Below are 26,555 nucleotides of genomic sequence, written 5' to 3'. Positions count from 1 at the left end.
GAGATAGTGTCTCTGAGAACTAATCCATCATTTCTGCCAAAAGTGATCTCTGAAATGTCCATTAATCAAACCATTGAATTGCCAGTTTACTTTCCCAATCATTCAAACAGAGGAAAATATTGCCTACATACCCAAGATATCCACAGGCAAATCTATTTTTACTTAAACAGGACTAGGTCCTTTCGTAAATCTGACCAGTTATTTTTGGCCTTTTGTGTACCTAGATTAGGATCTGCTGTTACTAAGGTCACATTAGCTAGATGGTTGAAGGACTGTGTGACCTTCATTTATACACAACGTAATATCTCATTGCCTACTACCATGAAAGCTCATTCAGCAAAGTCGGTGGCAACTTCTGCTGCCTTCCAAGCCAGAGCTTCTTTACATGACATCTGTGCAGCTGCAACTTGGGCTACGTCTCATACCTTCATCAATCATTACAAATTGGATTTGGCCTCCAGGAGAAGAGCATCTTTCGGTTCTATGGTGCTCAGGAATGTCCTTCCATGAGAGCCTCCCAGGAATAGAGGTAGCTGGGGATTCTGTCCCATGCATAAGGAATGAACGAGGATTAACAATATCAGAAGTTATGTCTTACCATAACGTTCTATCTGTATTGTTGATCCTAGTTCAGTCATTACGACCCTCCCTTCTTCCCCCTCCTGTGGTTTCTAGTGGATATCACCATCCAATTCTCTTAGGTTATTTGACCAGAGGTAGCCTCTACCTTTTTTGACTTATAAACTCAATCTGAGGTAACAGAGAGAGGGGGGTTGTGGGTAAGAGTTTAGCTCAAGAATTTGAAGCTGACGTGAGCTTGGAAAATGACCGTCTCTGTTCCGAGCTCGGAACCGATAGCCATGCGTAATGACTGAACGAGGATCAACAATACAGATGGAATGTTATGGTAAGACATAACTTCTTTTTCCTTTTCTAGGTCTAGATCAGACTTTGCAAGGACCATTTTCCATAGGATCCTGGAATCTTCTTCCACCAACCAAATTTAGTATGCTACGGTAATATACCCATATAGCTAAGGCTACTGCAGCAGTTTCAATATGATGAAAATAGTACAGTTGTGCAAGTAATCTTACAATAACAGTAGATATTTGAATGATCACTGCTGCAGTATCCGCTCACTCCCTTCCTCTCTTCATCCCCCTTATTTTTTGGTGTGTTGTTTGTGCCAGGGTGTGGTTTTGTTTTTGTTCTTCCTAGTATTGTCTTTTAAGGGCTCAGCATCTCGCTCTTTGTTGACAGGAAAGCAGTGAAGGGCTTTGAACCCAAACTTGTCTTTTAGTCTGCTGTTCACAAACTGATTGACAGTTTGAGTGCATGGAAGGTACCCTGAAGCTTTGTAAGCTGGCCAGCTGTTATATCCTTCACAGGATATAGCCCATAATAGCTATTGCTCAATCTTTTTACAAAAGTTAGTATCTTTTTTCCAGTAGTTACAATCTGAGATTGCTCTGATTTAAACGCTAAGCGTGTGTTTGAGAAGAGGGCCATATCCTGTCTGGCAACATCTTGATTTTTTTTTCAAATTTTTCTGCATGCTAGTTGCTAGCCACTGTTACAGGAAGGATGCAAGTTTCTTTTACTTATATGGATTTTTGTTTGTGGCATACTGGATGAGGGATTTTGTTGTCAATCAGTGTACTGTGTCTGAACTGGTGTCATATACTGATGTCATAAAACACCCTTTCCAAGAGCTCATTTTAATTCATAACCTAGCCTGTCCTTGCAGTACTGTTTCCACATACATTCCACCTTTATATTTTGAGATCATGCCCTCTTTTCATACCTGTAACCATTCTCTTCAGTATAGTACTGTCAGATGTCTTACTCATCATGATCTCAGACCATATCTTTCTTTTCCTTCCTGTTTTCTGTGGTGAATAATCTCATGTGCTCTTTCTTCATATGTCCATCTTGTGGCCTGTCTCTCTCCTCTTTACTTCAGCTTTATTTCCTTCCACCTGCATTGTCTTCAAAACTGCATGCAGTGTTTTGGATTTGATAAGCTATCTGTAAAATGGGAGAATTCCACTGGTGCGAGGCAGTACCCTCTCCCCATCATGCTTAGGGAGATTACCCAGATCTTGTTTGCTGCTAAACTAGATTGGGTGCTTCCTACTAGGCTCCAGGCTAAGTGGAATCCTTTTTTTTTTCTCTTTTGTGCTAATTTTTGGTTTAAATTCTTAGAATGTTGGTTGTTTTGTACTACTGTTAGTCCAATATTTGTGACTTTGTCGCAATTTTGTGCCATTTCTGTTCCTGGCTGTCATACTTTCGCTGGGCCTTTATCCTTGGTACCTATTCCGGCCCTAGCTTCTTTGAGTGTAGAGCATTTTAGCTGTTTATATTAATCTAGTCTCTCAAACTCCTTTTCTATAGCGTAAGGAGTTTGTTTATGTTAGAGGACTTCTTTTCGCCCGTTTAAATTAGAGGGCTTTATTCCTTCCTTGTCGCCTTTCTTAGAGAAGTTGCCATTTAAGTTAGAGACTTCTCCTCTAGCTAGAGGAGACTGTTTGAGTTAGAGACTTCTCCTCTGGTGTCTCTGTTTTGTTAGTTGTATTTTGTTAAAAAAAAAAAAAAAAAAAGGTTGCTGTGTTTTGATTGTTGTTGTTGGTGTTAGTACCATTAGGTAGTTATGTCATAAGATTCTAAAGAAGCAAAGGAAGCCTTTGGGGTTCAAGAAGTGTGACCGTTGCAGTAAAAAAAAATGAGCTTGACAGATGGCCACACCAGTTGTGTGTACTGTTTGGGTGTGGTCCATCTGCAGGAGTGCTGTTCTTTCTGCCACACTTTCAGTGCCAGGGTGTTGGAGAGAAAAAATAAATAGATTTGTTAGGGGTTGAAAGTTCCTTTCTCTGAGGCCTTAGAAGGAAAACAGAGTTCCTCCAAATCCCCTCACCAGTCTCAGTCCCCTAGATCTGACAAATCTTCAAAGAGATCTGCTTCCACGGCTTCGGAGTCTGAACCATCGAAAAAGCAGGCTAAGGACTCACCAACGGACTCGAAGGCTTTTGGGCCCAAAAGACCACCTTGTTGGCTCCACTGGTTATTTTATTTTATTTTATATTATCAATAGTTATCCCTAATAGTTTTGTGTTTTCCTCCTTTATGTAGTGGGAGTTATGTTGGAGCCAATAGAGTACGGCATACAGAGCCAGTCCCCAGTCCTGGAACCAGTCTCCTCAGTCTTGCGCTCGCCTAATGTTCTTCGTGGTTCACTGTTGCAGTCATCATATTTGGGTTATCCCTGCCAGGGTAGCCCTTGACCGACACGAATACCAGAGACTTAGTATTTCTGCGTCGATTGCTGTCGCGTGAGGACTGACTTCAGGTAGTCGGTGGTATAAAGAAAGGCAGCCAACGCCATTACATCATTCTTTCTTGCCGTGGAGCCCAAAGCAGAAGCAGTTGCATGAGTGCTTGTCGGCCGCTACCTGAGTGTTCATTTCCATATTGAAGTTGAAGTCTTCAGAAGTGAAGTACCCTGTTGGGGATCCTTTTTTCTTGCACTAACTGATGTCAGAAAAAGTTAGTAATTGTCTCGCCTGTGGAAAGCAAATACCACACCGGGACTTCCACTCTTACTGTGCATCACTTGTCTAGGCCCAGACCACGACGTCCCTCATTGTCGTTTCTGTGTTTTAACACCAGAACTCTTTGTCGCCAGGCCCTTATTGTAGCCAGATATTTCCATTTACAGTCCTCGAATTCCGATATGGCTTCACCAAGCCATTCAACAGCAGATTCTGAAAAAGCATAAAGATAAAGACAGAGACAGAATGCACAGGACTAAACCTTCCATCGACACTTCCGTTAAGCTGGTAGTCAGTCCTCTGGAACTCAGTGAGGCACTTTCGCAGCCCCTGATGCCCACTTCAGTTTATCCGCAAGCCCCTACCAAGACCTTTTCGGAGTCTGGTATGCTGCAGAACTCTTCTTCGTCTAAGGATTCTGCGGTTGTCTCTACTTTGGATGGGCCCGGAGCCGCTGTGCAAGCACTGGCTTCCAAGGAAGTCCTTCGCAGCACCGAATCCCAACATAAACTGACGCCTTCTTTTGCGACTACCGTTCTTTTGAAAACAACCGAGTTTCTCAGGCCCAGGGGTCGAACCACACCCAAGAAACCAACTACCCATTCTCATGCGCCTGCTCCCTTGCATCAGTTTCCAATTTAAAAAATGGCAGAAGACCTTATCATGCTGATTAGGGGAAGTCAAGCCACTCCCTCAGAAAGAAAAAGAGATCTGTTTCCAGTAGTTTTGTCTGAACAAGAGTCAGATGAATCTGATGCATCTGACTATGAAGACATGCAGCTCCTCTCTACATATGAGAATTCTGATGTAGAGGAATCCATTACTTCAGCCTCTCCCCCAGAGGAGTTCTCCTTTGGGGAAACCCTGCAATACCTTAAAGGAGCATTTCCAGTGGGAGAGTCAAGACTACCCCAGGCTAAAGAGAGATTTGGAGAGTTCCTGGACCTTCCACAACACAGACCCTTAGTCATCCCCCCAGTCCTAGATGTGGTGGATGATGTTTTCCTTGAATCCAGCTTGACTACGGACACCCTCCCTCCTGCTCCCAGGAAAACCAGACCGGTATTACAGAGTCCGTGACTCACACAAATATCTTTTTAAAAAGTCCAACAGCTGACCCTTTGGTCATTTCTCAAGGGCCAAAGGGGATTAAAGCAACCTCAGCTAAGAATCCCACCCCCTCAGACAGGGATTCCCGAGCACTGGACAGATGGGGTAGAAAAAGTATACACCTCAGTTACCCTTGATATCAGGGCACTAAATTGTCAATTCCATATACTTAAGTATCAGCAACATACCTTGGAACTCCTCAAACAAAAAATATCCTCCTTTCTTGCATGGGCAGAATCTAAAGATTTAATGCATTCTGCAAGTCAAGTAACTAAACACACTTTGCACTGTGGTTTTGATACCCTAGAAGCTTCTTGCAGGGCAGCGGTCACTGGTTCTGTCATTAGAAGACATGCATGGCTTAAGGAACAACCCCTGCCAGGCCATGTCAAATCAAAATTGTTGGATGCACTCATCCACAAAGATAACTTGTATGGCACTAAAGCAGAAGACGTCTTAAAGATGGAAGAAAAAGCAAAATCTATGCAGACAGTTAAAGATTTCTTACAGGTCCAACCTCCTAGGTTCAGCAGGCATTTTCACTTCAAGCACTGATCCTTTCTTGCTCCTAGTAAACAGGCCCAGCCTAGGCCCCATGGAAACAGACCCCCCCCCCAGACAGCAGCCTCAGGGGTTGCAGAGATCTAAGCAGTGGGCTGCCTCCACTTCAAAACCAGGGAGTTCTAAGCCACCCCGTTATGGTAAGAACTCACAATAACTCACCTCCTCCAAACCTCGCTTCTGCCCACCTTCACATACCCCTAGGAGGAAAACTCTCCTTTCACTCAAGCACCTGGGCCACCATTACCAACAACCAATGGGTTCTGAACATTGTGTCTCAGGGGTACAAATTCTCCTTCCACTCCCTTCCAACCCCAAAACGGTTCCCAGATCTGACACTAAATCAGTGGGCAGAGGCTCAACAGCAAATCCATTCCCTGCTCTCCTTGGGGGCAGTAGAGCACATTCCTGCAGATTAGATAGGCCAAGGCGTCTACTCCAGACTTTTTCTGGTGCCCAGAAAAGATGGCACCTGGCACCCCATCCTCTATCTGTCCCTTCTAAACACCTTCATGGTTTACCAAAATTCAAAATGCTCACCTTCCAGCAGCTGCTACCTATGCCGTCCAAGGATGCATGGCTAGTCACCCTGGACCTAAAAGAGGCCTACCTCCACATCTCTATCAGGGAGTTCTGCAAAAAATATCTTTGCTTCAGGGCAGGATGTCAACACTTTCAGTTCTCTGCGCTTCCCTTTGGCTTATCTACTGTTCCCAGAGTTTTCACAAAATGCCTGGCTCTGGCCATTGCCTTTTGCAGACAAATAAATGTTCAAATTTACCCCTACTTAGACGACTGCGTTATTCAGGCAGACAGCCAGGAAAAGCTGCTCAAAGACCTGGCCTTTGTAAAGAACCTACTAACATCCCTTTGGTATACAATCAATGAAAAGAAATCCAAATGGGTACCCACCCAAAGGATAATCTTCCTGGGAGCAAGTCTGGACACAGCATCCCAGATGGCATGCCTTACGCCAGAGAAGCAAATTTTCTTGTCAGCTTACTTCTCTCAACTGGCCATCAGGCCTCAGCTTTCTGCAAGGAAAATCCTGCAAGCCTTGGGGTTCATGGCATCTTGCATACTCCTCTTTTCATTTTCCAGACTGCATATGAGGAAACTTCAATGGTACCTAAAGAGCCTTTGGTGTCAGTACTCTCAAGATCTGGAAACTCTTCTATTTATAATTATTCCTTGCCTGAGGAAGAAACTTCTTTGGTGGGCAACAGCCTGCTCCCACAACAAGGGACTGCCCTTCTCCTCACACCCCGCTGCCCAGACCCTCACCACAGAAGCATCAGACTACGCTTGGAGTGCACACCTGGATGGCAGGAGCATACAGGGCCAGTGGAGCCCAGAGCAAATCCCTCTGCCCATCCATCAAAAAGAGATGATGGCTGTGCAGCAGGCCTTGATAACTTTCAAACCCTTTCTCTCCCCAAGAGTTCTCCTGATCAAAACAGACAACACCACTGTGATGTGGTATATCACAAGCAAGGAGGGACTCGCTCCTACCTGCTGTGCAGGCTAGCCATGACCCTTTGGCTCACAGCCTCTTCCATGCAACTACACCTGTTATGTTAGCACAATACCTTCCAGGCTGTCTCAACTGCTTGGCAGACTAGTTATGCAGAAAGCTTCTTGACCCACACGAGTGGCAGCTCAACACAAGTACCTTCTTCCTAATAATTCAGAGATGGGGAACCCTGGAGGTTGACCTCTTTGCCTCCCACACCAACCATCAGCTCAACAAATTCTGCACCAAGAAGCATCACTGCATGGCTTGGAAAGTGGATGCAGTGTCCTTCCCCTGAGTAAACCTCTCTGTCTATGCCTTTACCGCTCATCCCCAGGGTACTGCTCAAAATAAGGGAGGAAAAGTCAAGGACCATTCTCTTAGCTCCAGACTGGCCCAGACAGCACTGGTACCCCTTGCTGCACAGTCTGTCCCTGCTGCCTCCATGGAATCTTCCTCAGATTCCAAACCTCATAACCCAGAAGGAAGGGGAATTCATGCATCCCCAATTGCAGACACTCATTTTGGCAGCATGGCTTATTCCCTAACCCCTGACCAATCTGCCATCCTCAGTAAACAGATTCTGGATGTTATCTGGGAGGCCAGATGCCCTAGCATCAGAAAGTCTTATGCAGATAAATGGAAAATGTTCTGCATCTGGATCCAGGCTAAGGAGGCCAATACGGCACAGCCCTCCATCTCTCATCCTTGATTACTTAGCTGACCTGCTACACAGTGGTCTCTCTTTCTCCTCCTATAAAAATTCATGCCTCTGCTATTTTTGCTAATTTCCCACTGAGCAGCATTTTTTCTCACACCCTCTGATTAAACAGCTCCTCAGAGGGTTTAGCAACTTGAGCCCCCCCCAGAAGGGCACCAACACCAGCTTGGGACCTTAACTTTGTCTTAGGAAAGCTCACCCTGCCTCATTTCAAACCAGCTTCTACGGTAGAGCCAAAATTTCCCTCCTGGAAGACAGCCTTCCTCCTGGCCATCACTTCAGCCAGAAGGGTCTCTGAGCTGCAAGCACTCATGGCTGTGGAACCCTTCATCATCTTCCATGCAGACAGGGTATCCCTCAGAACTAATCCATCCTTCATGCCCAAGGTGATGTCCACTGTGGCTCTCAACCAATCCATTCATTTGCCCACCTTCTTTCCTAACCACCAAAACAAGGGGGAAATGGTTCTGCACTCTAGATGTGCACAGACAGCTCAGATACCATCTGGACAGGACGAAACCCTTCAGAAAGTCTGATCAATCGCTGGTTTGCTTTGCTTCAGGGGCAGAAGACAAAGCCATCTCCAAGCAAACCATTTCCAAATGGGTAGCATACTGCATCCATTTCTGCTACAAACACCATGGCAAGCCACCCACCAAGGGGGTCAGGACACAGTCCACCAGAGCAGCCTCCACCTCTGCAGCTTTCCTCAGAGGGGTCCCCACCAAGGACATCCTGGAGACTGCCACCTGGTCATCTGTTCACACTTTTACCAAGCATTACCACCTGCCTCTCTTCTCCAAATCCAGGGCAGGGTTTGCCACTGCAGTCTTTCAGGGCATCTTAGCCAGCCCCTAGCTTCCTTGGCTGCCTCCACCCATTTCCTCAGCTTTGGGAATCTACTCAAATGTGATGACTGCAACAGTGAAACACGAAGAACATAGTACAGTTGTGTACACTTACCGTAAATGTAGATGTTTGAGTGCCTTCACTATTGCAGTCCTGGTTTCCCTCCGTCTCCCATTTTCTTTTGTTACCTTTCTTCCTTGTTGGTCTCCTTCCTTACAAGGGACATGTTCTTCCACCAGAACCTGGCCTCCTGCTTTGGGGGCTCCTGACAGGTTAGGGCAAGAAAAACTGATGTAATGGTGTTGGCTGCCTTCCTTTATACCACTGACAACCTGACATCAGTCCTCAAGTGACAGCAACTGACGCAGAAATACTAAGTCTCTGGTATTCGGGCCGGCTAAGAGCTACCCTGGAAGGGATAACCCATATGTGATGACTGCAACAGTGAAGACACTCGAACATCTACATTTATGGTAAGTGTACACAACTGTACTTTTTGCAGTCCGTTATATCCTCAGCTCTGTCCTCTTAGTCCTCCAGGAGTCTCTTGGACGACGACGTGGAGCGGGTGATCAAGAGGTTGTTACAGACACCAGTGCTGGCCAAAATCTTGTCGAGCCCGGCCCAGAAGGATTCAGGTCCGACAGTTGTCACTGCCCCTTCTTCAATTCCTCCTCTGACTCATGTGGTGGCTTCGGAGCCAGAGTGTTTGGATTTGGCCGAAGTGGAACCGTTGGGAGTGAGATCCGCTCTGGCTTCTTCAGTCCCGATTTCTGTTCCAACCTCCTAGGAGCCATCGTCTATTGAGGGGTCTGGGAGCCGATGCTCGCCCATTGGGTCCGGGGGAAGAGAGCTGGGTTGGATAGTTGTCCAAACCGATTCTTTCTCTCTGGGCTTCGGTGCAGGTCAGCTCGGTGCCTACATTGGCCTCTGGGTCCACAGCCTTGGTTCGGGGGAGTCTCCTGGCTCCTCTGAGCCAGGAGCTCCCTTGGAGCGGGGCCATAGTGCTTTTGAGGTCATGTGGAGAGTGCTGTCACCCCAGATGACCCCCACTCTCAGACCCAAACACTGTTCACCAGAAGTGCCACAGTCCATCTCTTTACCACCTCTCCGTCCCAAGCGTGGAGACCCGATGTCCCAAGATGTCCCACTGGGCACATCCATCTCTTCCGAAACCTCCCCAGAGTACCTATCTGAAAGAGAACATGTAAGAGGAAACATCTAGACTCCCCTGAGGAGTCCATCACTTCAGACATGGACTTCAATGATTCAAAAGGGTCCCCACAGTCACCCTCTGAGGATGTCTCCTTTGGGGACATCCTAGACATCCTTAAACAGAGAGGTGGCCGGAAATCCATCAACCCATCTGAGGATGAGTTTCTGTACCTGGAGGCTTTTGGGTCTCACCCTTCTACCTCTTGGGTGACTCTGCCTTTCGACCAGCTCATGAATATAGTCAGTCAGAAGGCATGGGGCTCTCCCGACTCTGTGGAACCTGTTCCAAGGAGGCCAGATAAGTTTATAACAGTGCCCTCTGACAAGGAATTTCTCACAAAGGTGTCCCAGTAGAAGCTATGGTGGTGGCAGCGGGCACCAAAAAGGAATTGTCTGAGACTTCCTCATCTGTTCATCTGCCGAATAAGGAATCTCGTACGATGGACAGGTACGGAAAGTGCATGTTCTCATCAGTGGACTTTACTCTCAGATCACTAAACTGTTTGACCCATTTTACCAGACTTCAGAGGGATCTCCTGAAGGAGTTGGGAGATATCCTCCAAGGTTCAGCAGCTCTGGAGGTTTCTGAGATGGTTATCTCTCAGCTTGCTGCCTTAACTTTGGTGGTAAACTTCTCCATGCGGCTTATATCTTATGCGGCTGATGGAGCAAGTAGGGCAGCGGGTACAGGAAGCTCCCTAAGGAGACATTCCTGGATGCACTTATGTGAGTTTGCAGAGCCCTTCAAGTCTTCCTTTATCAATGCCTCGTTTGATGGCTCATCCTTGGTCAGGCCTAAAGTAAAAGAGACTCTGACCAGGTGTGAGCAAGAAGGAAAAACTCTCTCTGCCGTGGAAGTCTATTTCTCCCACCCTAGCAGGCCTTGCCCCAAAGGTCAGAAGTAGGGGGCAGTGTGGTTCCATAAGTCCCAAAGAGCCTTTCCGAATGCACATGGTGATTCTTCCCTCAGGGGCAGAGGGGAAACAGCAGTGGAAGATGCCGACCTTGCGGCAGAGGGGGTCTGCAAAATCAGGATGACGGGATACATTCCTTTGGTAGGCCCTTCCAGCGCTCCTGAAAGGAGGCCCACCTATCCACCTCTGGAGGCAGTCGGGGGTTGCTTGTCACTGTACCCAAATGCATGGCTACACAAGTAAGAAATGGGTACAAACTATCATATCCAATGGCCAATGTATACCCTTTTCCTCTTCCCCTTCAACAAAATTGTCATTCCCGGATGTTCCACCCAATCAAAGGGACCAGGCAACCCAAGAAGTTCAAAAGTTGCTAGAAAAAAGAGAGTAATCCAAGACCTCCCCACAGGCCCAATTGGATCCAGAACTTACTCAAGGTTCTATTTAGTTCAGAAAAAGACAGGGAACTGGAGGTCCATTTTGGATCTCAGCAGACTAAACAAATCTGTAAAAAAAGTCAAAGTTCCGGATGGTGACACTGCAGTCTATACTCACCTTTCTTGGGAAAGACAATTGGATGTGCTCGATAGATCTCCAGGATGCATGTTACCATATAAAGATGGACAGGCGATCCCGGAGTCACTTATGCTTTTGGGTGGGAGCCAGTCATTACCAATTCCGGGCTGTGCCGTTTGGTCTCACTACAGCCCCCAGAGTGTTCACCAAATGCATGGCAGTAGTCACGGCTCACTTGAGGCGTTTAGGATTCCGGGTGTTTCCATACTTGGATGACTGGCTTCTAACAGTCACCACCGAGCATCTACTCGCCAATGTGAGACACCACCATCAACCTTTGCTCTCAACTAGGCAATACAATAAATTTCGAACGTGTTGTATTTATAGGAGCAGACTTAAACATACGAGAAATGGTGGCCACACTTCCTCCCGACATGATACAAACCCTACGCCAACTGCTACAGAACGTTCTGACAAAGAAGAAAGTACAGGCAAAGGCTGTTCTAAAGATCTTGGATTTGATGGTAGCAGCAATAATCTTGGTACCGCTCGCACCCTTACAGATGAGTGTTCTCCAGTGGTTACTTTTCACCCAGTGGTCCATGCAGGAACTGCCCATGTCCCACAAGATTATCATAACAGAATCCTGCAAGAGAGACCTCAGCTGGTGGCTTCATTCTTCTTGGGTGGTTCTGGGCAGACAGTTCATTCCCCCTCAACCAGTAGCTACAGTGACCACGGATGCTTCCCAGATAGGATGGAGGGGGCATTATCTGGGGAAAGACGGTGCAAGGAGTTTGTCAGGAATACGAGAACCACTTGCATATCAATGTCCTAGAGATGAGAGCAGTGCTGTTGGCATTGCAGGCATTTCAACTCCCTTCCACTAGGAACGATTGCAGTCCAGCCGGACAGTATGTCAGTCATGTGGTATATAAACAAACAAGGTGGAAACAGATCTTAACCCCTGTGTCGAAAGGCTCACAGAGTATAGCAGTGCTCAGTCTCTTCCCAGTGCTTTCTAGTAGCTATGCATATCCTGGGGAAATCCAACATGATTGCAGACAAACTCAACAGAGCTATTCTAATGCCCTACGAGTGGTCCCTGAAACAGGAAAGGATGGGACATATTTTTTGCCAGTGGGGCCAGCCTTGCTGCAAACTTTTTGCCACGTCCATGAATGCCAAATGCAGCAGCTACTTTGCCCTGATCCCCCCCCCCCCTCCGGGGGAGTCACCAAGTGATGCACTTGTACCCAATTGGCCCCCGGATCTCCTTTATGCATTCCCTCCTTCTCCCTTGATCCCCAAAGTCTTTCAGAAAGCCAACACATTGAGAAGCAGGTTAATACTCATTGCACCGTATTGGCCTCGACAAATTTGGTTCCCCTTCCTATGGCCCCATCTACAAGAGGATCCATGGATTCTGGACCCAGTTACAGACCTCCCGACTCATCTGTCAGGGACGTTGCATCCCTCGCTCAAAACCCTGTAACTGACAGCTTGGCTGCTCCACTTCCACTCCTAGCTAGGCTTCCGGGCATATCCCCCACTGTGAGACATATTCTGACCTCATCCCATAAGACAGCATCTAGAAAGCTTTATGCTAGCAAATGGAAAAGGTTTTCCTGTTGGGCTCTAAACAATCACATTGACCCTTTTACGGCCCCTGTAACTTCTATTTTAGACTTTTTGGCTAAATTCTTCAAGTGAAGGTGCAGCAGCTGCTACCATACAGGTTCAGTTGGCTGCTATATGGAGAAATGGGATTCAAGATTATGTCCCATATACTGTGCAAATTCGTTTTGAGAGGTACTTTTTGCTTAGACCCCCAGTAAAAGAACCACCAGCCCCTTGGGATCTTAATTTGGTATTGTCCACCCTAATTCAGCCAACATATATACCGGCTTCATCTTGTCATCTGAAGTTTTTGATGTAGAAAACAGTCTTTTTGGTGGCCTGCTAGGCGGGTATCGGAACTCAGTTTTCCATAGAGACAGAGGTTCCCTGAGAACTAATCAATCATTCATACCCAAAGTTTGCTCCAAAGCAAACTTGAATCGATCTATTGATCTACCTGTTTTCTTCCCAAACTATGGCAACAAGGCAGAATATAAATTACACCAATTAGATGTACACAGACAATTATGCTTCTACCTGGACAGGATCAAAGAATTCAGGAAATCTGATCAAATGTCCATCTCCTTTTCAGATAAAAGGAAGGGCGCCCCAATATCAAAAGTCACTGTCTCAAAGTGGCTTACTGATGCCATTACCCATTCATATACTTCTCAAAAGCGACAACTGCTTGGAAAAATAAAAGTCATTCAACAAGAGCCATGGTGACCTCATTTGCTTTTCAGGCTAGACTACCTATGGATGCAATTTATGCTGCAGCGATGCAGGTAAAACCTCATACCTTTATCACTCATTACAAAGTGGATTTTGCCTCCCAGAACAGGGCTTCGTTTGGATCCACGGTTCTGAAGAGCTTTCTTCCCTTGAGCCATCCAAGAAAGAAGGTGCTGGGGACGCTGTCCCAACCAGCAAGAATGAAGGCGAGATTGGACAACATAACATAAAGAAGTTATGTACTCACCATAACATTCCATGTTTGTTGTCCATCTCACCTTCATTCTTGCATCTCACCCTCCTTTCCCCCAACTTTCGTTCCTGGAGGATGGAGAGGTCTCGACTGGATTTGGAACTGATGTTCGCTGATTTCCTTCTTAGTCCTAAGGGGCACATATTAGGTGTGCATTATTAGTATGTAACTGTTAATCCGTTCAGTATTTGGAAACAAGATCTGGGTAATCTCCCTATGCATGATGGGATAGGGTATTGCCTCGAGCCAGTGGAAGCTCTTGAGCTTTAGTATAGGCCAAGTTGGAACAGATTCTTGGTTCTGAACCCAACCAGCAAGAATGAAGGTGAGACGGACAAAAAATATGGAAAGTTACGGTGAGTACATAACATCTTTATTTCTTCCCTAACCCTGGATTTTCAGATTTTTTTGCTCTGCTCCACTCATTGCATTCTAGTCATTACCTCTGTCCTCAAGTCTTTTTCCTGTTCTTTTGTACTGTGCGACTTTCTCATCTCCAATCTGTTGTTTGATTGTTGCTTGTGTGCAGTGCACTGCACTTGTGATCATTAAATCCAAGCTGCTAGTTTTTTTTCAAGTCCCTAACCTTTTTTTTTGCTACACCTGATATGGTGTAATCTACAAATAAAAAAAAAAAAAGTCAGCCTATTTTCAGTTTGATAGGTTACCATGAAAGCTCATTTCAAAAGTATACTTCATCAGTGGATGTTACTAAGAGGAGAAATATCAGGCGGAGTGTTTCTCCTCGGGCCTCCGCTGAAAATTGGTTTCATTCCAAGTCAGACTTTCCTGGTTAACAAATGTTAAAGTAAATAAATAAAAAAACAAATATCACTTGCTAAAAGGTACATTATTCAGCTGATTATGTTGAGCAGGGAATGCATGCAGAATTTGCCCCATGATAAGCATGTATTCTGTATAACTGGTTGAATCTCATTTGAACAGCTTGGTTTTTTCAAAATATTTGATTGTTTGGTGTACCATGACATGTTCGAATTGTATCCTGTGCTTGCTCTTTGCAGTGTTTTAAATTAATGTACTGAGATGTACTTTTTCCAGGCCTGAACTCTGCATAACACCATTACTTAACCTCATTTGTCAGAAGCACTTTACCAGCAGTATCTTCTTCCTTCCTTTTTGCCATTTTATGTATTGTTTTCTGACCATTTGACTGCAGTGCCTGTTGTCTGAGAGCATTTTTTTTCATTCTGTATTTTCCAAAGAAATTCTTGCAGTATACTTCAGCTAGCGTTAAAAGTTACAGTGCTCACAATTTTTTGGTATCAGGCCAGTGATGACCAGAGTGTGTGTGTTAAAGGGGACAGAGGCCTTTAGTTGTAACAGAGAGAGACATATCAACTCACGTTTGGGAGGGATTCCTTATTAAAACCTACTTTAAAACCTAGTGATTCTCAGTGAGTCAGGTAAGGAAGTGCTTGGAATGCACATTGCAGTGGCTGAATAGGAGTCTGCTGTACTGTGTAATGTTACAACTATATCATGCTAGTGAAACTGTGTGCTCTTCCAAAGTTCTGTAAGAGTCGTTTCTTTCCATTTGCAGTAAAAGAGAAAGCTGAAAAGAAGTTAGGAAGATTAAAATCCAATGAAGTGTATTGAAAACTGGCTGTACCTGTTCTTCCATTAGTAAAGCAAGACCGTTGTCTGTATGTTGATTACAAATTAACTCTGAATCAAGCTGTAGATGGTAAGATACAATCGTTGTAAAGAGTTGGAGATGCTGGCTATTCTGTTCTTGAAAACAGGCTTAGCATGTGCATCTCAGAAAATTTTGCTAGATGACACAGATTCCATCAAGAAGTATTTAATGTTGCAAACATATTGAGCGTATTCATCTGTAGTTGCTTACCTTTCAATATCAGTTCTACACCTATTTTCAAATAATTATGGAAAACTTGTTGAAAGATTTAGAGGTAGTTATATTCACAGGAAAAACAGAAATGTAACACTTGAATAATGTACGACCAGTTAGAGGGACTACATGAGTGTAGGTTAAGGGTTATAAACTGTAAATGTTAATTTGGTCAAATCACATAGAGTATCTGAGGCATGTTCTGCATGAAAAGCGGTGTTCCTTTTGCAGGGAATATGAGAGCTATTCAGGAGATGACCTCAGTTGTGTAAAAGAGCTAGAAACATGTTTGAGTGTAGTTTACTATGGAAAGATTTTGTCCAATTAAATACCATATTAGCACCTCTCTATATAGTAATGGTAGAACAGATTGCCAGCAGTGAAGGTATGAGGGGAAAAAAAACATGTGTAACAAAGTGCTGGTTTATGACCAGGGACTTGCATTATTAGCATGTCATGCTTCTACGTATGGTACTGGAGCTGTGATTTGGCACATTTTGATGAGATTGCTTATGCATTTTTTCTTTCCTGTAGAAAATGAATATTTGCAGTCTGGGGAGGAAACCTTAGCTTTAATATCTAGAGTAAAAAAAAAAAAAGTCCTTTATTATCTTGGCATAGGAAATCCTAGTTTGTGACTGACCACAAATCAGTGTCTGTAACTCTTTTTGGAGAGCATCTTGGACTTAGTATATGTAAGTCCGTTCTATCGGCCTTTCAGTGTCCATGTTTTGGGACTCACTCTGGCAGGTCCCAACATTTGAAATGGTTAACATATATTAATCCCTCTGATAGAGGATAATTTCCCAATAAATCCATTTAAAGTTAGACTAATAGCTCGTGGGATCCAAACTTAAGTTGTGTGAAGCAAGGCTTGCCTCACCAGGTGGATTAGAGTTTGATTTTTTTTGGTTGTTGTTTGAGGGAACCATAGTGTTTCTTCTCTAGAGAATGTGGAAAGTGATATTAGAAAATTTACATACTGGTTTACAGAAATTGTAAAAAAAAAAAAAAAGTTGAGTTTTCCAGGTGACAAAAGCTAGATACTGAAATTAAACATATCGAGTGTTTGCCATGTCAAATGGAATATAAAGTGCCACTTCAAGCACCAGCACCACTACACCCAGATGGAATTAGTAGAAGGATCTTAGGAAGGACTTCACATTTATTTCACAGGTCCTGTCATAATTAGTATGCTCTTGATTGTAATGGACACATACGTGGATTAATTCAAAGCATCTTTTATTGTCTAAAATTGTTTCAAACTGTTAATAGGTTAAGAAAACGCGGTTGTTTGCTTTGTATGGCTTCTCTGAGAACATTGTAGAAGGTAATGGTATCCATTTTCACTGTGAAGAATTTTGCTGTTTTGTTAACAAAAACTAAATAATTTGTTTGAATAGTACATGTGGATCTCTGATGCAGATGATCTAGCAGATATCTTCTGATGTTTAAAGCTGGAATGAAAAAGTTATCAAATACAGCATTACAGTTTGAAAACAGGATTTCTGTTTCTGCTGCAGTGTCAGACTACACGTAAGTTTACAAAAGGTCAGTCTGAAGTGCTGTTTCTAAAATGGGCATGTTCGAATTAGATTTGACTTGCTGAAAGGTAACTTCATTGTTACAGTTTGGAGAAAACAGTAATTACAGAGGTTTAAACATGGTAAACCAGCAGGTGCTTCACTGAATCTGATTCAGTATACCTTTGAGACGTGACGGGAGGAGGTCTTGGGTGGATTCTTGGTATGAATGCTAAGTGTACAGGTCTAGTATCATAGAGCTAAAGAGGGACAGACATTGATGTATTGTGTTCAAGGCACAGCAGTCAACTGAGGGAATCAGAGTAGTAGTTGTGGACACTGAACAGCCAGAGGTGGCAAGCCTGAGCTCCTTATTTCTTTGAAAGTCTTATTGGGAAATGTTTACATTTAAGCAGATGAGTATTACATTTCTAAGGTTTAAATGTATCTGTTGATGCTTTTAGCATAGCAGAACTTTAAGGGAAGCTAGCTTTCATTCATTAATAGTGTTCTGTAAAGTCTGCAGTTAGATTTATGTTCACCAATATATAAGCAAAGTTTATATCAAGAAGGGTTCTCTTAGTCTTGATAAGTTCAGAATTTATGAAGTGAGCATGATGTCTTGAAGAAGGTGCTGGAATCTACTTGTAATTTTGCCTGTGAGACACTGTGATGAAGAATGCTTTCTGTCTGGCTTGTGATTTGAAAGAATCGATAAAGCTCTCCTTGAATATATTGTGTGGTATGTCTGTGTCAGTGCCATTCTTCTTTCTGGCATAGTTAATTAACAGAAACGGTACTTTAACTTTTGGAGTTTACGGTTACCATTGCCTTCATCTCCACTTCCTTACCTAACATTCAAGGAAAAATCCCCTGTACCCCTGTTGTGATTCTAACTCTACATCACCTCTCATACCTCTCAAATGTCCAGATTTTCAGAGAATGTCCAGATTTTTGCCTCATATTTTTGGTCTGCTTCTCCAAAAATTGTGGTTTTCTGGCAAGTCATTGGCAAATCATTGAAGTCTGAAGTCAGATAATGACAGAAATGTGAGTTTTAGACTTCATATCTTTTTTAAAAATGTGTGCTAATACAAATCCTGTTCTATCAACTTTCTAAATTTATAAGACCAATATTTAAAATGTATCCCTATTTTGGGGGCCTTTGTACCCCTATTTATTATGGCTTTGTCCAGATTTCTTGCTTTAAGAGGTTGGGAGGTATGCACATCATCTTGTGGAAAAGAGGAAGCTTTCCACTACTGCACATTCAGTAATGGGCAGCCACATAGGCTTGAACAATTCACATTTGTTGCATCTGTTGCAACCAGTACAATGAATACCAGACACTTCACTGTTGTACAAACTGTGCTGTACTTGTTATGAAGACAGGAAACTTGTCTCATGTCTTTTGTTTAAACAAAAATGATGATCTTTGGTGCTTTTTGCAACTTATTGGTTAGCTTCCTGTTTTTATACACAGTTCCTTTCTATTTTTTCTGTGTGTGTATGTATGTATGTGTGTGTGTGTGTGTGTGTGTGTGTGTGTGTGTGTGTGTGTGTGTGTGTGTGTGTGTGTGTGTGTGTGTGAGAGTGAGAGAGTTAAGCTTGTTTAAATGATACCAACATTTTGAGTTATTCTGAAGTATGTTGTTCTCGGACTGTCAGTGTTCAGCAGACAAAGAGATTCCAATGAAATTTTAACTAAAATACTCCTTTCCTATTGGTTTGGGAATTTGAGAGTTTAAAGCTAAATTCAGTCCCAGAGATTTTAACAAGTATACTTGTGCTGAAAGTACTTGCATTCCCATTCAAGCCACAGTAGCATAGCATAGTATGTGTGTTATGACGGTGAATGTGGAAGCCTGAAGGGGTAGGATGAAGAAGAGTTAGCTAGCTTTCTAGATAGCTTAAGCGTGATGCCTTTTCTGTGTTTGAACATTTTAAGGAGAATACTGTGCATATAGACTTATAGAGCAGTAGTTAAAAATCACTGCAATTTCAGTCTCTGCTTACAGTAACTGGGACTCCTCCTCATCATCATCCATCCCTTTTTTCCTACATGGAGTCAGGGTGTCAGCTGTCACCATCTTCCTCAGTTCAATGCCACTCTCAGGTCTTGTACTGTCGCAGGACTCCTCTTACTCAATCCATCCATCTCTTTGCTGGATCTCGTAAATCATTTTCACCAAATTATCTTCTGTTTCCCTGCACATATGCCCTAACCATTGTAGTATGTTCCCTTTTACCTTTTCTGAAAGTGGAGCTACTTTGGCTTCTGCTGTGATGTCATTATTTCTTCTTCTGTACCACCGTGTCCATCCTACAACTCATGACAGACACTTAAGTCCATCTCCTTTACCCTCCTCAACTGCTCTGCCTTCATTGCCAAGTTTAATGAATCATACAAAAGTACTGGTCATATCAATGTTTTGTAACCTATTTTTCAGTTTCCTAGGCATTCTTGTTTGACACACTACCCCTGACACTATACCAGGTGGCTGCAGCCCCTCTGATTCTAGCTTTGACCTCTTCATTAAGACTTCCCTTTTCCTCAGCCACCCCTCCCAGATAATTTGAGCAGTTAACCCCTTCCCCTATTTTCCCTTCTATCTGAATTTTTAGCTTTTTCTGATTTCACTCAGTTGCTGCCATGACAACTATCTTGTTTGTACTCCGTTTCTTCCCACATCCCTTCAGTTTTACATTCCATTCTCTTATTATTTGCTGAAGTTCCATTTTAGAATATACTTGTAATGCCACATTCTCTGCATACAGCAGCTTTGTTGATCTGTCCCCTCCCACCTGTTTGCTAATGTAAGTCCATCACCATTATGAGCAGCAATTGACTCAGGGCTGGACCCTGATGCACACCCACTCCCACAGGGAACCCCTCTATGAGTCTGAACACTGTCTTTGCTTGCATCATTAGGTCCTTGTACATGGCCTTCACTAATTCTACCAGTGTTTATGGGACTTTGAGCCATCTCAGAGCTGCCCAAATCATCTTATGAGAGTCTTTGTCTTATGTCTTCTCAAAGTCTGGAAAAGTCCAGTTGGACTCTTTCTTCATCTCTAGTTTTTTCCCCACTGTCTGTCTGACTGCAGTTTTTTGGGTCAGTTGTGCTGTATCCTCCTCACCTGTATCCAAACTGCTCATCCACCATCTTACTTTCTAATTAACTCTGCATTTTCATTTATCAGTCACCCTCTCCAGCACTTTCATGCAGTGTGACAGGAGTTTGTGACAGGAGTTTGATACCCTGCACTGTCCTCGTTTATGAACATCCCCTTTGTTGCGCACTGACAATAGAATGTTTATTCTGTAGTAATCTGAGATATGACTTTCTCTCCATACTGCTATGATTACCCTCAGGATTAATTTCTCCCCTAACTCACCCAACATCATAATCTTGTATGCCATGACCTTATCTGAGACTAATGCTTTCCCTGACTTCATTTTCCATAGTGCTGTTCTTAGTTTTTCTAGGGTGGGCTCTTCCTTTTCATCATAGGCTGTATAGGGGGCAGTACAGCTTCTTTGGGTTTTTCTTCATTCAGAAGCTGTTAGAAATACTTCATATGCCATTGATGGCCTTTGGTCTTTTGAGCAGGTTGTTGCTGCTAGCCCTTATGAATGATATCTGATGACTATCTTCTTTATATTTCTAAGTCTGCCTTGCAACCTCATAGTGTTTCTTAGTGCCATCTGAAGTGTCACTTTCCAGAAGCTAGTAAAGTGCCTTTGATACCTTGTTCTTTGCCATTGCTACTGCTAGCCTCTTTGCTAGCCAAATGGTATTTCTTCTTAGACTCGTCCGTCTACTTGCCACCTTTTCCTGCACTCCTTTCTTTTGATGATAACTTCCTGGACTTCTCCATTACACCACCAGCTTTTCCTTATGTACCTTATTTCTGTACATGGCTTGGGCACACAGCTGTTCTATAGACTTCACACATGCTGTTTTCAGACGCTGTCATTCTTTTCTGACTCCCAACTATTTCCTCTTCTTCCTGAGTTGCTAGAGCCCTGACTATTTCCTTGAATTCTTATTATATTTCCAGTCAATTTCCAGCCTACCGACCTATTTTCTATTGACCTTAGAACCTTCTCTGACCACTACTTGCTGCTGACTGTGGCCACCTGTAATTTATGCTGTGGGCCAACTGTTTCACTGGGATGACTTTCCAACAGCTGGGACTTCACCTTATAATTTCATTACAGGGAGACTGTCTCGGTCTTTTTGTCTCTATTTATTGTTTGCTGCTTTTCTGACATCAAGATTATTATTCTAAAAATTATGTCTTCATGCTCTTCTTAGTTGAATGTGAAGATAACTTAGTTAGTAGATGAATACAGTAATTTAAACAATTGGTGGATGGCATATCATGTTTGACAAGATTCCTAAATGGTGACGTGAAAATCTATCCCAACATGCAATGAGCATAATGCATGGAGATGGTCTTGGACAGGATGCAACTCCATCACAGGATGCTCATACACAATCTCATGCACACACACTGACAGTTTGGAGGATCAGATTTTCACTCATCAGCATGTCTTTGGGAATGTGGGAGGAAACTCAGAATGCTAGCTGAAACCTGCATTGTTACACAGCTTACAGAGAACTCCCCAGCCAGAAAGCTGAAGAACCAAGTGCTTTGAGACCATATAAACTGTAATTTTATTTTCATGTTGCTATGTTAACTATTTACATAATGCTACTGTTGTTTCCCCCAACACTCATTGTTTACGGAGGACAGTCAAAGCAGGTGGTGCTTGAAAATTACCGTTTTCCTTTATCCAGATGGCCTTCAGGTCCTAACTTACCATTCTGTAGTAAAGTTTTACATAAGCAGGGTAAAACAAGGTTGTGCCATTTTGGTTACTTGCTCTCACAGCTGTGGGATGTAGCATTGCCTTAGACCTTTACCTAATACCAGTTATTCTTCTAGTGAAAAAAATTTTATTAGTCTGTCTAAGCTGCTTTGTTCGTCTGGTTCACATGTGACAGCTCAGTTCTGAGGCTTGTCTTCTGCCATCCATGTCAATGCTGATCCAGAAAGATTTATTTGTATCTTTTGTCAGTGCCCAGCTTCTAAAGTTTTGGCCAGGCCACAAAATGTCCTGTCAATTCATTGGAAGGGAAGTCTGTGTGCATTACTTCTACTTCAAGAAAAGCTGCACTTGATTCTCATTGCTGTTTGTCCAAGCGGCCTTGACGTTCCTTATTTATTGTCATTTATCAGGAAAGTCTAACAGGGCCCACGGGATACCCATTTTCAGTGGAGGCCCAGGGGAAAAACCCTTGGGTTATATCACAAAAGCATTCTACAGGTACTATACATTACAAAATGAATACAAGAGACAAGTACAAACTGATAACTAACATGATGTACTCGACATTATACAGTAATAAAGCATTTTGTTTACAAGTATTATATGGCAGAAAAAAATTTCTATATGAATGGTGAGTCTGAAATAATGGAGTTGGATAAGAGATGTTAAAAGAGATGCCTGTGCATCCATCCATACATACATACATATAGAAAACTCAGTATGTACAGTAGAGTAAAAGATGATTTCCTGCACCTTAAAGCAAGAAGGGTGAGAGTTGCCACTTCTCTTCACGTCCTCTGCAGTAGTGCTTGGAGTATCAGATTTTGATTTCTAGTAGGGATCGTTCTTACGCACAGATAAGTAGAGTTCTGCAAGAATCTAGTAATCCTTTTTTATTAGGAAAGAGTTTGTTCAAATATAAAAGATTCTTTCACTGATGATAGGATTGCAGTTTACTTCATTTACATATAAGGTTTAATTGACTTGTGCCCTAATGTTGCAGTACCTTCTCCACGTTCTCAGTGACAGCTGTGCAGATACTTTGTCTGCAGAGTATCACTTCTTTGAGGTTTACTTTACCAACAGGCCATATTGCATTGCATTCAGTAGCACAGTTAAGCAGGTTCCAGGTTTAGAAACCAGATTTAATTGAATCAGTAAAACAAGTTGGTGCTTTGCACAATTCATTGTGTTTTTAAAATTCTTAAGCTGCTTTTTAGAAGAAACATTCAGCAACGCAGAGTCATTCTCCAGCACTGATGAATTTAGTATCTCATTAGCCTTTTAGTGCTCGCAGTTTAAGGGAATTAATGTACTTGACTAGCATTCTCATTTGATTGACCCGAAGTCTGTCTTATTCTTCTGTTAATCTTTGCTGTTCTGGAGTATCAGTTTACTTTTTGTATGAACTTTTACCAGCTTCCAAACATATAGGCAAAGTGTTTCTGAAACAGACTGTTTGTCACCCACTTAAGGAATCAGTTCTTCCATTATGGAGTTTGAATTTTATTTTGAAAAGAACAACTACGTGTCTTTTTGAACATGTTTTTGTTTTGTTGTGTTTTGTTTTTTTGTTTTTTTTTGTTTTATTCTTTTTTTTCTCCTTGAAGTTACATTACTGGAAAGCTGTTTTTACTTAGTGGTTAAATTAGCTTAAAGGATTTTCATAGTTGCAGGCTTTTATATGCCCTGAGCCTTTTACACCTTTTGAATAGGACTATGGTGCCCCATACTACTAATTAATACTTTGGGTGTAATTTGTCAGATAACGTATGTTTGAGTCAAAACATCCAGCTTCCTGTCTTTTTCTTCATCTCTGCAGTTCAGGTCAGAGAATGGTGCACCTTATTGATCCTAGTAGACAGCTTTTCAGTTACATTTCATTAATTCATTTTTCAGTACTCATTTTATCATGTTCAGAATCGTGTCAGAGAAGGAACTCATTCCCATAAGCAGCACAGTCTTGGATTGAATACACCAGTCCATCACTCACACACATGCACACACACCTGCTTGCAGCTTAGTGGATTACCGGTTCACTTAGCAACGTGCCTTTGGAATTCGGGAGGAAAGTAGAAACCTTGGAGAAAACCCAGAGACAGAGGGAGAACATAGGAATTCTACACAGAAGGCATCTCAGTAGGGAACTGAACCAGAGAATCAAGTGCTCTGAGACAGCAACTGTCACACCACTGTGGCATTTAGATTTCAGAGTTAAATGACTTAAGTCCAACTTCTTTTTGTTCCCTTTGCTCCTTGAAAGCTAGAATTTTGTAATGTAAAGTAAACCTTTTTTTATTATTCTGTTGGTTGTACAGTTTGGTGAGTAACCTGTTTGTGGAATCAACCAGAACACATTCCATGTGGCAGTCTTCTGTTTTTTTTACCTTTTGAGGGTGGGAGTCACTGATGAACAGTGGCCTGGTCTACAGGGCATACTTTCCTTTCACCAGCTATGGAAGTTTGATTGCATTCTTTCTTTTTTTGTGTGGGTAATGAAGCTCATTCACAGTGGCTGTGAACTCTTCTAACTGGGGAACTAAATGGATGATCCATTTATAGGCAGCCTTAAAAAGAATTTGTTCTGCATGTCCCCTCCACCAGCACTGAGTGCCCAACTTAGTTGTAGAGGGCAGTTTTATTTGTTATCGTAAACCTTATCCAGCAGCAGCTTGAATATGTGGGAACTTGCACTTCGCCAGACCCACTGCTGTTTGTTTCCACAGATGCTTTTTTCTGGCTCCACTGCATGTTCTATTTGGTAGGCATGCATTTGCAGGCCTTAACTCTGTTTTATCAGCCACAGCCAGCTTTGATGCTGTGTGGCAGACTAGGATGCCATTCCACCCCCACCCCAGGATGGGGGAGAATGTCTGCTTCTCACTGTCCCTTCCTTCCTAGCTTGCCCCCCAGGGCTTGGGTACTGGTCAAATGCAGGTCATCTCCAGTCAGAGATTTAACCCTTGCCCCACAGAGCTGAGACAAGCCGAACTACACTTCTAAGGTTAGATGAAACTTTTCTATAAAATTTCTCCACTGAATGCTAGCTTGGACTGCCACCTGCCCTTTTTAGTCATAATTTGGTATCTATATGTGCGTGATCAAAAGTGTGGCAAGAGTGTTGAAAAAGACTGTAGTTCAATTGTGAGTTTCTCGCGTGACAATAGATGACTAATGCAGTCTTGCAGTTACAGATAATAATGTGATTTCCTGAGAGAGGATTCTTTTGTGTACGTGTCACTACTAGATGGAGTTCCTTTAAAGCACAGTGTGGACGAGAGGAGTATACCTCTTGGCCTCCATGCATTAAAAATCATTGCAAAGAGTCAGAAAGTAGAGCATTTTCTTATTTTTTGCAATACGTGGTCTTTATATACTAGCCTCTTTGTTGTCAGTAGTAGTGAATATTTGTATAGGCTTAATTTATGAGATAATAAAATGTGTGCGTATATACGTCTCATTTTATGAGAAACATTATAACTTTAGGCAGAGCAAGGCTAAATATGGGGCCCAAATCACAGCATTATTGAAAATCATAGCAGTTGATAGGTATAGAGGAGAGGATCTGTACACCATTTCTGCTGAGCTTCTGACGTTGCTAGTCCCCCCCCCCCCCACACACACACACACACACACACCTTCCCTCAGGCGTTGTGGTTTTGAAATCTGGTAAGCACGTTCCTGATGGTTGGGCTGTCTTTTAGCTACAGTACAAACATTGATCTAACCAGCCATGTGGGGAGAAAATCTGCAACAGTTAGACTACCCCCTTCTTATGAGCTGTTAACCCTATGTTTATGAAGTGTGAAGACAGGAATATGTCAGTCTTGTACTGTTTTAGTAGTGTGAGTACCTCAGTAGCTGTCACATTACTTCTTAGAGTATTGTTATGACTGTAATATAGTCATACATTAAAGGAGTCTCCTTAAAAGTGCCGTATTCCATATCAAGTGACTCGTGTTGATGCATTGCAACGATAGATGAAAAAAAAGCCAGGTACACAGTTCATCATCCTAAGTACATATTTGTTATGAGTAAGCATAAATCATCATGATTTTTCATGTCATGAGTAAAACATTAAGTCTTCAGATGCAGCAGATGCTGGCTTGTAGGTTTTTCTTTTCAACTATAGCTTGTCACTTGAGACATACGGCAGCAGTGATACCAAGAATACGTGTGCCATAAACACAAGTTAGAACAGTTCAAGGAAGAGTTTCTTCCCTGCGAAAATGAGGTCCCAACTAAATATGCAGAGGAGTATTTGTTCTGTTCCATTGTATATAATGTGTTAGAGGAGAAATGTTTGTCACACAACATGCTAAATGTCATGGTATCACAGAGCTTTTGTCTTTTGCCTTACTTTCCTGTTTAAGGCTAGCCTATCCTCTTTGTTTTCACTTAGCATTGTTTTTGAGTTATACTTTGTAAACTGGATATTGCTTTGCTTATTCATTTTATTTCCCAAACATTCTTTTTGGCATGTTTACAGATGCAAAGGTCTGCCATTGTCATTAGACATCTTAAGATAAATAACACAGTCTTCCTTACACAGGCATATAGTCTTGAAGGCAAACAGATAGCTGTTTACATCACCCTGGTGTTTTCACCAAGACATTGTCATGAAGATTTCTACTCATAACTGATTGTTAAAAAATATATGTATAGAGCACCACCTGCATTTTTGAACTATGGCAGGTTACTCACTCACTAATTATAGGTTATAAAAGATAACCGGTAGGTGGATACATGAGCTTATCATTGGGGGTG

At 42.8% G+C, this 26,555-nt stretch overlaps 1 protein-coding gene across 3 annotated transcripts in view; it reads left to right on the top strand.

The window, feature by feature from the left end:
* The window catches only part of FAM13A (family with sequence similarity 13 member A), a 2,572,531-nt gene that overhangs the window by 1,948,168 nt on the left and 597,808 nt on the right, over positions 1–26,555 (top strand). The gene's annotated exons all lie outside the window — the stretch shown is intronic.

The sequence above is a fragment of the Protopterus annectens genome, chromosome 2.part0 (genome assembly GCF_019279795.1).
Source record: "Protopterus annectens isolate FY-2018-M chromosome 2.part0, PAN1.0, whole genome shotgun sequence".
Lineage (NCBI taxonomy): Eukaryota > Metazoa > Chordata > Ceratodontiformes > Protopteridae > Protopterus > Protopterus annectens.
Note: the sequence above shows the minus strand (reverse complement) of the source record. Positions and strands in the feature narration are given on the sequence as shown.